This window comes from Rhinoraja longicauda, chromosome 1, assembly GCF_053455715.1.
Source record: "Rhinoraja longicauda isolate Sanriku21f chromosome 1, sRhiLon1.1, whole genome shotgun sequence".
Taxonomy (NCBI): Eukaryota; Metazoa; Chordata; class Chondrichthyes; order Rajiformes; family Arhynchobatidae; genus Rhinoraja; species Rhinoraja longicauda.
Window position 1 is genome coordinate 55,910,705 of NC_135953.1, and position 16,765 is coordinate 55,927,469.

General features: G+C 41.4%; 1 long non-coding RNA gene across 1 annotated transcript in view; it reads left to right on the top strand.

Moving 5' to 3' along the window:
• Positions 1–2,686: 2,686 nt before the first annotated feature.
• Positions 2,687–16,765, top strand: part of LOC144599437 (uncharacterized) — a 34,434-nt gene continuing 20,355 nt past the window's right edge. The window contains exon 1 of the long non-coding RNA XR_013547998.1: positions 2,687–2,769. This is a non-coding gene — a long non-coding RNA (uncharacterized LOC144599437). The remainder of the gene's footprint in view (positions 2,770–16,765) is intronic.

The following is a 16,765-nucleotide window of genomic DNA, read 5'->3' on the forward strand; positions in this document are numbered from 1 at the left end:
CTGGCTGATCATTTCGCTGAACACCTTCGCTCAGTCCGCCTGATCTCCAGGTTGCCAAAAAATGTAATTCCCCTTCCCATTCCCACACTGACCTTTCCGTCCTAGGCCTCTTCCGTTGTCAGAGTGAGGCTAAACACAAATTGGAGGACAGGATCTCATATTTCGCTTGGGCAGCTTACAACCCAATGGTATGACTCTTGATTTCTCTAACTTCAAGTAATTCCTGCATTCCCTCTCACTCCATCCCTCCCCCACTGAGTCGCACCAGCTTCTCATTCTCCCCTAGCAAACAGCTAACAGTGGCCTGTTTCCTTTATCATCATTACTTTTTTGCATATCTTTCATTCATTTGTTCTATATCTCTCTACATCACCATCTATATCTCTCATTTCCCTTTCCCCAGACTCTAGTCTAAAGAAAGGTCTCGACCCAAAACATTACCCATTTCTCTTCACAGATGCTGCCTGTCCCACTGAGTTACCCCAGCATTTTGAGTCTATCTTGGGTATTACTTAGCTTGGGCATGGGATGTGAGTGATATCTATCCCCAAAATCAGAATCAAGTTTTGTTTTTGGTCATTAAAAGTAATGGAGATATTCTCAAAGTATGTCACAACAACAGGGTGGCACGGTGGCACAGCGGTAGAGCTGCTGCCTTGCAACACCAGAGATCCGGGTTCAATCCTGACCACGGGTGCTGTCTGTATACTTTGTACAATCTCCCCGTGACCTGCGTGTCTTTTCTCCGGGTGCTCCGGTTTCCTCCCACACTCCAAAGACGTACAGGTTTGTAGGTTAATTGGCCGGTAAAATTGTAAATTGTCTCTGGTGTGTGTAGGATAGATTTGGTGGACGGGGATCGCTGGTCGGCGCAGACTCGGTGGGCCGAGGGGCCTGTTTTTGCGCTGTATCTTAAGCTAAACTAAACTAAACCAAAACCTTGGTGATTGTCAAAGAGCATGGTGAACTGAAAAAAAACATTGATATGTTAGCTCAATGAAAAGGAAGATAGTGAGACTCTGGAGGTAACTTCCCCTGCATAATCTCAGCAAGGCTGAGACCCACTGATTGATCCCATGCAAAATCCAGTGGTGAAGCAAAAAAAAAGATTCAATCTTCTGAATTTGTCGACAAGTACGAGACTTCTATTTTATAGCATATTCACAGAACTGTTTAACTGGCTAAACACCAACAGTCCCATTCAGAACCACTGATGTCAGCAAAGTGTGACCAGATCCAATACATGTCAGCGTTTTCTTTAATTGAGTGTAAATACCATTCTCACGATTAATAGTTTCAATTAACACTTACAGTTATTTCAATAAAATGTGTTGTTCTCATAGAATTTCAATATTACCAGAGAGTAACTCATATTTGCCCGAGAGGAACAACTAGGCAAATGTCGATAATTCACAGAAAAATGTTCAAAAACAATTTGCTTTAAAATTTTGAGGAGATAAAATATTTCCTTTCCAGCCTGGAGTGAAGGCTCATTCTGCTTTCAATTAGCAGGTTTTGGAGTGCAGCTGATTTTTGGACAAACTAATCCTAGTCGAGCAATTAGTTTTGCACACAAGCCCATTCCTTTGAGAACCAACTTGTTCTTCAAGGAGATTGAATACATTCAGATTTTCACCATTCTTTCAGTTTTGCTAAATTTTGTTCACCAACAGAACTTGAAAACATGTTCAGCAATTAATATATTTTAAAGTATATTTATGTTTCCTTAACAATAAGTAACACCTATATTGCTTTTATTAGAGCTCTTGTTAATTCATGAGTCTTTTATATGTGAAATGTCTTTTTTGTCTTATCTATATGTAGCAGACAAGAATGGCACTGTGAATTTGAATGTTGTTCTTTCACCTCTGAAACATGGATTTGAATCTAGTCCAGGCTGATGAGATGAAAGCTTTTCCTCTCTGATGGATGTAAATGAAATGAATTTGGACAATCTGTGGCAGATGTGAATCCACGGTACAAATCTGCCCATAATTCAGCACTAATTGACATAAAAGAGCTGAAATTCCTCAGTGTGCTTTTTTAGCAATGTTGTCGACCCATTTATTGTAAGCAAGCTTTGCTGAAATGGGGAACAAAGGAATTTCACATTAACTAGCTCATTAAAAATATGCCCAAGGAAATTTCTACCTCAAAGCTGACAACCTCATTCAGATGCCATAAGGATGTCTGGTATGAGAAATGGAAATTACGGTCTCCTGCAGTACTGGATGTTTTTTTTAGCAGGGGTAGGGGGTGGAGAGAGCTTAAATGTGGAACTTTGCTGTGTTGCATCTAACCTGTGAGTGCTCTGTGTTAAAGCTGCTCCATCTTTGTTCATGCTTTCTTACAGAAAAGCTTCACCGGAGAATTTTAAGAAAACACCGGACCAAGTGGACCCATTGGGCCCAAACCTCTCCTGCATTGGTGCAGCACCCTTCGCTCCCCTCTCACCCCCCTCCCCTCCCCTCTGCACCCCCTCACCCCCTCCCCCCCTCACCCCCCCTTCCCTCCAACCCCCTCCCCCTCACCCCCCCTCCCTCTCTCCCTTCCCTACACCCCCCTCCCCCTCCTCTCTCCCCCTTCCCCTCCCCATCCCCCCCACTTCATCCCCCTCAACCCCCCTTATCCTCCCTCCATCCCCTCCCTCCCTCCCTCCCTCCCCCCTCACTCCCTAGGAGATAGATTTAAACTTTAAAATGTGAATAACTTAAAAAATATAACACCAATTTCAATGAAACTTCTTCAATTAGCACCAAAGGGATGACGGTGAGTAAGGTGGGCCTAAAATTGTACGCTATCGTGTACTGTCTTGGCTGTGGTTCAGGAACAAACAAACAAACAAACAAACAAACAAGTTTTAGTATATAGATTTTCATTTCACCTCAATGGTGACTCCATTCTGAGGTCAAACATGGTTTGTTTTGTTCAAAGTAACATTCTGAGGAAGGGCACTGACCACTTCAGCATGTATTATGAACACACATTTGTAACAATAGAGCACAGAGCACAATGCAAGAGTTAATTGCGCTGTCGGTGATTGAAAAGGCTCAGATCATGAGTTCCCACTGTCAGCCGCCCATGCTAGAGAGCTTCAGACACAAAAGGAGCTGTCTGCAGGGAAGAGAAGAGAAGCACTAGTGAACTAGACCCTTAAGCAGCTTTCACACTGTGCTTAGTGGAGTGCATGTGACTGACAACTTCTGATGGGGCTTACATCTGTGAAATAAGGAATCGTGATAATGGCGAATGTAGCTTTTCCACTGATGACCAGGTCAGCATCAGCAACAGCAGTTGCCAATGATATTGGGAAGGCAATATACGCTATAAGTGTCAGAAAACCACTTTTGAAGTATCTACAGCACATTCCCTTTTTAAGTCAAGGCTTACTTTATTCTCCAACACAAAACTCTTCTATATTTACCAGTTTAAACACATCTGACTATGCCCGTGCCACACATATAAGGTGCAGGTATTGGCAATCCCATGTCTTATATCTCATTCTACCTTATCCTCAGGTAAATGTAAGGATAAAGCGAGTGAATCCAGGGCACTAGAGCTTATTGCAGTCGTGAGAAGTAAATTACAATTAGGTGGCCAGTAAATTGCAGATTGAACGACATGGAATTATAGAATAATATTGGATAATGGTTTAGAGAGAGACCATTCTGCCCATTTTGACACATTAGCCAAACAATTTGCAATCTAGCCTCCAACACCATATCATCAGTGAGTTTTATACAAATACCAGCCGCACGGTGGTACAATGGGCAGCACGGTGGCGTAGCGGTAGAGCTACTGCTTTACAGTGCCTGAGACCCGGGTTCGGTCCTGACCATGGGTGCTTGTCTGCATAGAGTTTATGTTCTCCCTATGACCTGCGTGGGTTTTCTCCGAGATCTTCGGTTTCCTCCCACACTCCAGACGTACAGGTTTGAAAGTTAATTGGCTTGGTGTATGTGTAAAATTGTCCCTAGTGAGTGTAGGGTAGTGTTAATGTGCAGGATGACTGGTCGGTGCAGACTCGGTGGGCTGAAGGGCCTGTTTCCATGCTGTATCTCAAAACTAAACTAAACCTGCCCTAGATTAACTTTTTGCTAACTTTTTCTTCAACCAATTATTACGCATCTATCTCTCTATCAAAGTTTCAAGGTTTCAATGTCAATTTATTGTCACATGTACCAATTAAGGTACAGTGAAATTTGAGTTACCATACAGCCATACTAAGTGCAAAGCAACAAGTCACACAACCACATAAAAGTTAACATAAACATCCATCACAGTGGATTCCACATTCCTCACTGTGATGGATGGCAATAAAGTTCAATCTTCTTCCTCTTAGATGAAACAGAATATTCATCTTATTCATCCTATCTATGCACCTCATTATTTTACACATATGAATCTTCTCTCAACTTTCTCAATTCACTTATGATATGGAAAGCTGGGTTCAGTGGAAACCAGCCAAAACATCTGAAGAAGGGTCTCGACCCGAAACGTCACCCATTCCTTCTCTCCAGAGATGCTGCCTGTCCTGCTGAGTTACTTCAGCTTTTTGTGTCTATCTTCAGTTTAAAACAATATCTGCAGTTCCTTCTTATACAAAACATCTTTTAGTCCAATATTCAAAGGCAAAATACTGTGGATCATGGAAATCTAAAATGAAAGGTGGAGACACTTGAAATATTCAGCAGCTCTGGCAGCATCTGAAGAGGGAGACACAGTTAACATTTCTTGGCTGATGGAAGATCATTGACCTGAAATAATAACAGCTAAAGGGGACAAATGCTGGAGTAACTCAGCAGATCAGGCAGCATATCTGGAGAACATGGAAAAGTGATGTTTCGGGCCGGGTACTTTCTTCAGGTGACCCGAAATGTCACCTATTCATGTTCTCCAGAGATGCTGCCTGACCCGTTGAGTTACTCCAGCACATTGTTTCCTTTTGTGTAAACCAGCATCTGCAGTTCCTTCTTTCCACATTAACTGTTACTCTCTGTGACGATACCGCCTGACCTGCTCAGTATCTCCAAATTTGTTTTCTTTTGCAAATTGTGGATAAGGAGGGGAGGGAGGGGGTGGGGTTATGGGTGAGGGATCAAAAGGAAAGTCTAAGATGGACACAAAGCTGGCTGTGGAGGCTACAAATGGCTGTGGAGACCATCTTTGGGTATTTTTAAAGCGGAGATTACCAGTACTTGATGAGCAAGGGAGCTAATGGTTACAGGCAGGGGGCAGGAAATTGGAATTTGAGAGGGAAAGATAGATAATCAAATGGTGGAGTAGACGCAGTGGACCAAATGTCCTAATTCTGCTCCCGTGACATGAACTTAAGGAGGGAAATAAAAAGTTATATTTAGAAATGTAAATAAGACAACAAAATCTCATAAAAATTCTACGTGTGTCATTCAAACATTCCTATCTCAGCATTTGCTCACCTTTTGTTTTCATTACAACTCTACCATTTTCTGTGCCGCAAATATGTTTCATTTCTGACTTTATACAGTTGTGATGAAAGTTGATGATTAAAAATGTTTGTTTAATATCTCGCTCCATAAATGCTGCCCGAGTTACATTTTCTATTTTTATTTCTATCCTAATATGCTGGTACACAGTATATACTGGTTCTAATATGGGCACTAAAGACAACCCTCTCAACCACAACCAAATGGTTTGTGCTGCTGAATACCTTTCTGAGGAACATACGTATTATGCCATCCGTTTGACAATCAGATCAGCCCTAATACTTTGCAAAATCCACATAATGTAAGCCTGCCAGAAGCAATGATTTTTCTTTAAAGCAACATAAAGATAGTGCTTTAGTTCCCTATTCTGAACAGCCTAAATTAGCAGCATGTTATACTGGGAAAAGATAGTGACCTCTATCTTGTCCTAATATAATATGCTGTTAATTCAGTCTGTTCAGATGATGTTCTGCTCCAGATTTAGCAGCAAGAAGATGAAACCTCAGAGAAAGTAAGCATGCAATAACAGCAGGCAGTGAAGAAAGCTAATGGCATGTTGGCCTTCATAACGAGAGGATTTGAGTATAGGAGCAAAGAGGTCATTCTGCAGCGGTATAGGGCCCTGGTGAAACCAAATCTGGAGTGTGAGTGTGCAGTTTTGGTCTCCTAATTTGAGGAAGGATATCCTTGCTATTGAGGCAGTGCAGCATAGATTCATGAGGTTAATCCCTGGGATGGCGGGACTGTCATATGAGGAAAGATTGGAAAGACTGGGCTTGTATTCACAGAAGTATAGAAGGATGAGAGGGGATCTTATAGAGATGTATAAAATTATAAAATGACTGGACAAACTAGATGCAGGAAAAATATTCCCAATGTTGGGGGAGTCCAGAACCAGGGGCCACAGTCTAAGAATAAAGGGGAGGCCATTTAAAACTGAGGTGAGAAGAAACTTTTTCACCCAGAGAGTTGTGAATTTGTGGAATTCTCTGTCACAGAAGGCAGTGGAGGCCAATTCACTGGATGAATTTAAAAGAGAGTTAGATAGAGCTCTAGGGGCTAGTGGAATCAGGGGATATGGGGAGAAGGTAGGCACAGGTTACTGATTGTGGATGATCAGCCAGGATCACAATGAATGGTGGTGCTGGCTCAAAGGGCCTAATGGCCTCCTCCTGCACCTATTTTCTCTGTTTTTATGTTTCTAAACTACTTAATACTGCTTCATGCCATTTCCCCCATGCGTTCCATTGACCTCCTGTCGATGTCGTAAGCAGAGATCAGGATTAATGTGAGAATGATAGAGTTTATGGCAAATAAACAAGTCATAATCCCATACGGTCTATCCTCAGTGTTTATGGTCGACACAAGTCATTTGGCATCTCCTTTCATCTCATTTGGCATCTTCCTTCATCGCACCTAACCATTATTTCCTTCTAGTGTGTCTATCTTTTGTGTCTATCTTCGATTTAAACCAGCATCTGCAGTTTCTTCCTACACATTATTTCCTTCTAATCCACTCTCTCTGCAGCATTTATATGATTTCTCCTTACAAACATCTCTGCTCTTTGTTTCAACTCCCCTCCACGTTAGTGTGTTTGATTCTAATCACTCACCTGGTTAATAAAAGGTACTCCTGACTACCTCAGTGAATATTTCAGTAACTATCCAGAATTTGTGACCCTGGTTTGACCTCGTCAGCCATATTGCAGATCAATTGCTCTCCCTCTGTGCAAATTTAAAAGCAGTGCAATTGAGGTTTTTGTCATTGCTTTTGTCACGCTTCTTTATTACACTCTACAGTAAGGTGTAGTAAAATCTGCGGTAATAAAGTATAATGTACCTGACTTACTTAGTATTCTGAGCACATCTTATAATATACCAGTCAGGACCAGTACAAGCCAGTCGGAAAAAGTAGTTTGTCCTGGTATGAACTGAAATTTCTAAGTGTCAATCTCATACAAATCAGGTTAGATATATTACTTCCCTGGCAGAGGCAAAGATTTTTAAATTTAGTGCAGTATGTTTGCAAGTTATTGATGTTGAGTTAAATATCTCAGAATAATATGCTTTGAAATAACTTCATGCAATTTTTTCCCTTTCAAGAATGAATAGCTTAACATGGATTATAAAGCCTGTGCCTTTCAACACTGTATATTTACAAAATCCAAAGTATAATTGCATTTATTTATTTCTTTCTGTTTGTCCAATTCAAATGAAAATTAAACCGTCCAGTTTAGAATAGAAAATGCTGGAAGTTCATTGGGATAGAAAGAGTGAGTGCATACTATTTTGTATCTGTCCAAAGTATTGGTTCAGATCCTGATGCAAACATGACTTAAGATCAGATTTACTGCTCCAGATGGCCACTCTTGCCAGGGCAATAAAGAGGGGCAATCTTGTTGGCACTCAAGTTGGATGATGAGTCTCAACAGTAATTAGGCATCAGGCATCAGCAATTGGAAACCTCAACAGATGGAGGCTGTGGTTGGAGCTTTGCCTTCTGTCAATAGTCACAAAAAGCTAGAGTAACAGCGGAACAGGCAGCATCTCTGGAGAGAAAGAATGGGGGACATTTTGAGTCGAGAGCCTTCTTCAGACTCTGACTTTTGTCTTCTGTCAAAACTGTTAACTAGTCCATGATCTTAACAACTTTTCATTGTGTTAGACACCCTAATTCAAAACATTAAATAATTTTAAAGCTATTAAAATTGAAGACAATGGTTTTAAACAATTAAGTTACATTTTTTATAAAGGTATAGAAATAGTTCATTGCAACACTCGTCAAATGCATAGAAATTATTAAAGACATTAAACTAATGCTATGAACCCCCATGTTTAGATTTTTTTAGATTTAGAGATACAGCGCAGAAACAGGCCCTTCGGCCCACCGGGTCCGCGCCGCCCAGCGATCCCCGCACATTAACACTATCCTACACCCACTAGGGACAATTTTTACATTCGCCCAGCCAATTAACCTACAAACCTGTACGTCTTTGGAGTGTGGGAGTAAACCGAAGATCTCGGAGAAAACCCACGCAGGTCACGGGGAGAACGTACAAACTCCGTACAGTACAGCACCCGTAGTCAGGATCGAACCTGAGTCTCCGGCGCTGTTATGACAGTTCAGGTAATAGAAATTTCCCCTTATGGAATTCATAGATCACTATAAGAAGGAGATGCTGAGTATAAATTCATTGTTATGAAATATATGTGCGAAACAAAACCCTATATAAACACAAAATATGAAAAAAATCAACACATTTTTACAATTTTGCCAAAGGTTCAAATTGCAGAAAATGGCTATACATGTTGTTTTCTAGTTATCCCTCTGATTTGCTGGGGTGTACTCCATAATGTTTGTTAAAAAGTTGTTTTTCCTCCTGAGCTGCATCGTGAGAATCCCCATTGAAATCCATAGGTATACATCCCACCACTAGGCCTGACCAAGCACAAGATTTGAGCGCTGATTTCACTAAGGCAATGATTGGGAATCCCATCAAAATTGGCACACCATGTGGAGTCCAACAAAGCAGCTTAGGGACAGATATCTATTGTTATCTGTCATTCAGAAAGTCTCAGAGGTCTGCCTTTAGCATCCCATGCATGAAAGTCCCATATCCTCCTGATTTTTAACAATTAAAGCTATGAGTTGCATTTCAGAAATTCAGACAGGTAGATTATGCTCGTTATCATCATTTGATTATCTTTAACAAGATTACTCCTTCCTTCAATCATTTCCAATTTCCTCTTCTGATCAATACCACCTTCCTTCTCCTGATCTTTGACTTTGTGTCTCCTCATTGCTCGTCCTCCTTCTCATGATCACTGTCCCTCCATTTCTGATTTCTGACCTCTTTTCTAATCATTACCTCCTCATTCTCACAATCTCTGATCTCTTCCACCTGCCTACCACTTTGTATTTTTGTTTAAGGTTCACCACACTTGATATCTTGTTTTTAAAATAAATTCAAATTTCCAACACCATTTTGATTTCAGATTTTCAGTGTACCAAACTGGAAAATCCTAATTTTCTCCCTGATCTGTACTCAATTTATAGCCTTCAAAAGGACAATGGTACTCTGTTCTTCCCTCATTTAATGTTGCCACCTCCTTCTTCTGAGCACTGCCTCTTGCAATCGCTTCATCTCTCATTTAATGTCCCCTGCCCTCTCTGAATCAATGTCACATTATTTCTCCACATCACTCATCTATTTCTTCTTTCAAACATCTCCCCTCTGCTTTCTCTCTCCCACATCTGTCCCTTCTTTCATCTGATCATTGCTCATTCTGACTGAGAGGCCCTCTAGATCTTTGATTATCATCATTAAGTCCTGATGTAGGGTCTCATCCCAAAATGACAACTATCCCTTTGCCTGCAAGGGATATAGCATTGCTTGCCTGCAAGCAAATAGAACGCTCGGCCTTCTTAAAAGAAATTTCCACGCATGTAGTACATCCGTCAAAGAGAATGCCTACAAGTCCTTGGTCAGGCCCAAATTGAAGTATTGTGGAGCTGTATGGGATCCTTTCAACAACAACAACAAGATCACCCTGGAGAAAGTACAACACCGAGCAGCTCGCTTTGTATGTAATGACTACAAGCGCAAATCAAGCGTGAATAATATGCCGACTTCTCTCACATGGGATACCCTAGAGCTCCGCAGAATCAGGCTAAGACATTGCAATTTACAAAGAGATTCACAAAATCACGGCATCAAATCTCCCGTCATCCCAGAGCACCAACTGCCATGAAACATGACAAAAATACCGATCCCTACATCATCAACTCACTGAATTTCAATAAACTTTGCTACCAATATTCCCTTTACCCTAGGACGATAAGGGAATGGAATATGTTACCACCCAACACACCCGATGTCCAGTCATTTAAAAAGGGGATTGAGCAACTAGATCTCCTCAACTTGGTCAAAAAGGCCCACTTCAAAATTTAATCACTACTCTACTCACTCCGACCTGCGCGAGATAACCACTTATTTAAAACCATCAGTGAAGTCCTTGGGGTGACAGTGAGGCTTTGCCCACTTGTAGCTGTATTCGGCGTAACAGATGGAACTTTGGGTTTAAATGCAAACCAGTCTGACATCATTGCATTCACATCACTTTTGGCCTGTAGGAGAATTTTGCTGGTCTGGAAATCTACAACTCCTCCATCTGCTGCCGCTTGGCTAGAGGACATAATGTTTTTTTCTAAAACTAGAAAAGATCAAATTTACACTAAGAGGGTCTGTGAAAAAGTTTTATTCAAAATGGGAACCTTTTCTGTCATACTTTGAGAATCTAAAAGAACTACCCACTGACTGAGGGCACTTGATTGTAGTTGGGGATCTGCCTTTAATTATGTTTTTAATTTATTTACTTATTTTTGTTTACACAATTGCCGATTACCTCACAGGATGGCTGATGCATAATGAATGAGTGTATCCTGAACCATCTGACATGTAGATATGTATGGGCCTGCGCCTTGGAAGAATGTAGAGGTTTTGCTGTCAAATTGTGCATTTGTATTTGTGATATGATGTATTGTGAACACATCAGCTGCAAAGGGGTGTCCAGGGAGGGTGGGTGAGGGTTATTTTTGTTGTTATATATAAAAAACAAAATGGAGGGGAATGTAATGCATTACATCATTCGTATTGTATCTTTCCTTCAATAAAAACATTTTTTTTTTTAAAAAGGGCCACTTCAAAATTTAATCACCACTCTACTCACTCCGACCTGCGTGAGATAACCACTTATGAGGTGTTTGCGCAATAATCAACCAGAACCAGAAAGATACTGCTTGGCCCACTGAGTTCCTCCAGTAGTTTCTAATTTTGCTGGCTCTTGTGGCTCTTCTTGATCTCTGCTCACTTTAGATTTCTGACCACTGCCCAACCTCACAATAGAAACATAGAAACATAGAAAATAGGTGCAGGAGTAGGTCATTCGGCCCTTCGGCCCAGCACCACCATTCAATATGATCATGGCTGATCATCCAAAATCAGTACCCCCCATTCCTGCTTTTACCCCATATCCCTTGATTCCATACACACACACACACACACACACAGTGAAACTCCCTTCGCACCATCCCGTCTCTCTCTCACACACACACACACACACACATCCAATGAAGCTCCCTTCGCACCAACCCATCTCTCACACACACACACACAGTTACACACACACCATCTCTGCCTCCTCCTTTTACGGATGACTGCTCTTCTTTTCTCTCGGTCAGTGAATTCTTCCCTCCCTTTTTACTACGTTTTTGCCAATACCTGTCCCATTTGCTATCCCTCTTGCTCCACCATTAGTTAAATTACTCTAAACAAATACGCCATCTCATTTGGCACTATGAAATTATTTGGGAATTCAGTCCTGGTTGGACATAATTTGTATGACGTTTCACCTCATAGGCATTAATGCTGCAACTTAAAAACACATATGAGGCTCCTATACATGCGACGATATTGAGATCATATTTATAACTCATAGAACAATTATACCTTCAAGAATTTCTTTCACATGACATATTCTTGCTGCGATATCTGCACCCAGTACAAACCAGACCATTGCAGAAACAACAGAAAAGCTTGTAAACTTAATTGTCTATTGCTGAAACTGGATTTTATTAGAATACAATTAGGTGCTAATCTTTCTCACGCATTGAGGAATAGTTCATTAAAATGGAGCACACCTAAAGCAAAATATAAAAACTAAACACAGAATATTTTCACCAAATACTTAACCTGTGATAGATTTAGGACAAAAAAGATAAAGTTGCTTTATCTTATGTAATTGTTACCTTTACTATAAATAACCAATTTGCATCTGCCATGGTATCCAGAGGGAATTAACACAAATTTGTAGTCTCGTTATTTGCATGTCCATTGGCATTGGTAAAAAACAGCAGTTAAGCAGGTTGAAGGTGAGAAGGGGGAAGGATTAAAAGAGTTATACAAAGCAAGTTTTCCTGTCCATGCTGTGGTAAATGCCTGGAAGATGCTGCCTGGGAAGGTGATAGAAGAAGACGCAATAGCAATACATAAGAGACATTGAGACAGGCACCTGAACAGGTAGGGAATAGAGAAGGATATTAGACATTTGCAGGCAGATGGATTAGTTTGGGTTTTTTTAAACACAAAAGACCTGGAGTAACTCAGCAGGTCAGGCAGCATCTCTGAAGAATGGATCAGTGATGTTTTGGTTTGGGACCATTCTTCAGACTGATTTTGTGGGGAGAGGGGTTGTGGGGTGAAAACTGGAAAGGAGGAGGAGCAGTACAAAGCCTGCCTGGTGAGTTATCGGTCATAGAGTCATAGAGTGATAGGGTGATATAGCGTGGAAACAGGCCCTTGGGCCCAACTTGCCCACACCGGCCAATATTTCCCAGCTACACTTGTCCCACCTGCCAGCATTTGGTCCATATACCTCCAAACATATCTTATCCATGTACCTGGCTTAAGAGAATTATATTTAGTTCTTAGGGCTAAAGGAATAAAGGGATATGGGGGAAAAAGTAGGAATGGAGTACTGATTTTAGATGATCAGGCATGATCATATTGAATGGTGATACTGGCTTGAAGGGCTGAATGGCCTACTCCTGCACCTATTTTTCTATGTTTCTATGTCTAACTGTTTCTTAAATGTTGGGTTAGACCCAGCCTTAACCACCTTCTCTGGCAGCTTGTTCCATACACTCACCACCCTTTGTGTGAAAAAGTTAACCCTCAGATTCCTATTAAATCTTTTCCCCTTAACCTGAAACATATATCCTATGGTCCTCAATTCACCTAATCTGGGCAAGAGACGCTGTGCATCTGAGGTTCACTTGCACCTCCTCCAACCTCATGTAATGTATCCGCTGTTCCAGGTATGGGCTCCTATATATCAGCGAGGCTAAGCGCAGGATGGGTGAACATTTCACTGAACACCTCTGCTCAGTCAGCCTTGGCCTACCCGATCTCCCGGTTGTCAAACACTTTCACTCCCCCTCCCATTCCCACACTGACCTTCTGCTTGGGCCTCCTCCACTGTCAGAGTGAGGCCAAATGCAAATTGGAAAGCTTACAACCCTTACAACAATTTCTTTAACTTCAAGTAACCCTTTCTTTCCCTCTCACTTCATCCCTCCCCCTTCCTAGTTCTCCTGATTAGATATTCAAGTCAAGTCAAGTCAATTTTATTTGTATAGCACATTTAAAAACAACCCACGTTGACCAAAGTGCTGTACATTTGATTAGGTTCCAATAGAAAAAAAATGAAAACATACAGTAGCACGCAAACAGTTCACAGCGCCTCCTCAATGAGCCTCAAACGCTAGGGAGTAGAAATATGTTTTGAGCCTGGACTTAAAGGGGTCGATGGAGGGGCAGTTCTGATGGGGAGAGGGATGCTGTTCCACAGTCTAGGAGCTGCAACCGCAAAAGCGCGGTCACCCCTGAGTTTAAGCCTAGACCGCGGGATAGTGAATAGTGAATAGTGAATAGTGAATATTACTGATTGTATGCCTCCTTGTCCCCTTCCCCTCAGCTAACAATGTACCATTCTACATTTTCTTGATCACCATCCCCTTTGATCTGTGTTTTCAGACTTCACCCTTCCATATCTCTATATCGCTCTCTCCCCTGACACCCATTCCTTCTCTCCAGAGATGCTGCCTGTCCCGCTGAGTTACTCCAGCATTTTATGTCTATCCTGTGCTCTACTGTTCAGTGTTAAAACAATTGTTAAAACTGGACCAACCTTAAAATATCTGTTCAGCCTTGAAAAATATTCGCTCAGTAACCGACTGGCACCATTCAGATAAAAGGGACACAGTGCTTGGCTCTTTCATTTCTCAGCCAGAGCTTCATTGCATGATTTAGCAATATTTTTTTGTTTTGCTTATGCATAATTAGTCACAAAAAAGTCACTATTCAAACATCATTCTTGCTCAGAGGGAATATGATGCATGGAACAAAGCTGGTGGAGTCGTGTATTCAACTTCTTATCTTCTGAAGGGTATTGAAGGGTGGGCAAAATCATATTTCTCACGATATAGAAGATGGCCATTTAGCCCATTTAATCTAAGCTGGCTCAGAGCAATCTCTTCAGTCCCATTCTCCCAGTTATTTTTCCTTTAATTTGTTGCCTCTCACGTGCACCCTGACTTTCCTGCTATCCACCTGTACCAGGGGTACTATGACAGTATCCCAAAGCAACCCACCAGCATGACTGGGGATCTGAAATGAAGCCACAGAAAGTGGTGAGAACTTGCAAACTTCCAATGCACAAAAGGCCGGGTCATTTGAGCAGCTCGGACACTTGGTACCGCTATTGCCCTGAATGAGCAGTTGCGCCACCTGGATAGTGGTGCTGGTTTACCTCAATGTCGAAAATACCAGCGACTGAGATTCATCCTTAAGGAAGTTTATTTGTTTGCTTAGGAAATAACTGGAGATGCTGGTTTTAATCGAAGGTAGACACAAAATGCTGGAGTACCTTAGCGGGATAGGCAGCATCTCTGGAGAGAAGGAATGGGCATTTCCAGAGATGCTGCCCGTCCAGCTGAGTTACATCAGCATTTTGTGTCTACCTTCTATTTGTTTGCTTATGTCTATTATCGCAACTCTTGGAGAGTTCAACCAGAATGACATCTTCCAAACATAGAACAACGTGGCACGAGAACAGGCCCTTCAGCCCATAATGTCTGCACCGAACATGACATTAAGGCCAATTCTTATCTGCCTGCACGTAACCATATCCTTACATTCCCTGCTTATCCATGTGCCTACCCAATAGTCTTTTAAATGTAACTAACATAGTTGCCTGAATGGCTACCCCCAATCATACGTTCCAGGCATACACCACCTGCTGTGTAAAAACCTGGCCCACACATCTGGCCCGAACATCTTTAAACTTTTCCCCTCTCACCTTAAAGCTATGCATTCGACTATTTTATTTTTCCACCTGGGAAATTGGTTCTGACTATCTACCCTATCTATGCCTCTTGTCATTTCATATACTCCCTATCAGGTCTCCCTGTAATCTTTGGCATCCTAGAGAAAACAAACCAGGTCTGTACATTTCTCCCTTGAGCTAATCCTCTTCATCATTTCAAAAGACTCCACATTTTCTTATAATGAGATAACCAGAACTGCACGCAATACTCCAAATGTGTACTAACCAAAGTCTGATAAAGCTGCATCATGACTTCCTGACTCTTATACTCAATGTCCTGACCTATGAAGGCAAGCATACCATATGACTTCTTTGTCACTTTATCTACTTATGTTGCTGCTTTCATGGAATTATGGACTTGGACCCCAAGATCAAAAGAGTGAATTCACACAAGGAATCCCATAAAGCATCATAACCACTGCTAGTTTGGAGGAGAAACAACTATCAACCATATGACCACTTTGCTACATACATTTGATATAATAGTACAGGTTGTCAGTTCTACTTAGTAGTGATAACCTCAGCAACATAAGTTCAAAAGCTCAAGTGTTTGGAGCAGAATTAGGGAGGGGCTGGCCAAAGTTGTCTGGAAAGGGACCCTAGCAGGGATGACGGTGGTACAGCAATGGCAGGTGTTTCTGGGAATAATCCAGAAGATGCAGGATCATTTCATTCCAGAGGAAGAAAGATTCTAAGGGGAGTAAGAGGCGACCGTAGCTGACAAGAGAAGTCAAGGACAGTATCAAAATAAAAGAGAAGATGTATAATATAGCAAAGATGAGCGGGAAGCCAGAGGATTGATCAACTTTTAAAGATCAACGGAAGGTAACTAAAAAGGGAATACGGAGAGAAAAGATGAAGTATGAAGGTAAGCTAGCCAAGAATATAAAGAGGGATAGTAAAAGCTTCCTTAGGTATATGAAGAGGAAAAAAATAGTTAAGACAAATGTGGGTCCCTTGAAAAAAGAAACAGGTGAATATATTGGTGATCATTTTCCATTGTTCTATAGATTCTGGATCAGTTGCTGTGGATTGGAGGGTAGCTAATGTTATCCCACTTTTCAAGAAAGGAGAGAGAGAGAAAGCAGGGAATTATAGACCAGTTAGCCTGACATCAGTGGGTAGGGAAGATACTGGAGTCGATTATCAAAGTTGTAATAGCAACGCATTTGGATAGCAGTAACAGTATCGGTCCAAGTCAGCATGGATTTACGAAGGGGAAATCATGACAAATCTTCGGGAATTTTTTGAAGATGTAACAAGTAAAATGGACAAGGGAAAGCCAATGAATGTTGTGTACCTGGACTTTCAGAAAGCCTTTGATAAGGTCCCACACAGGAGATTAGTGGGCAAAA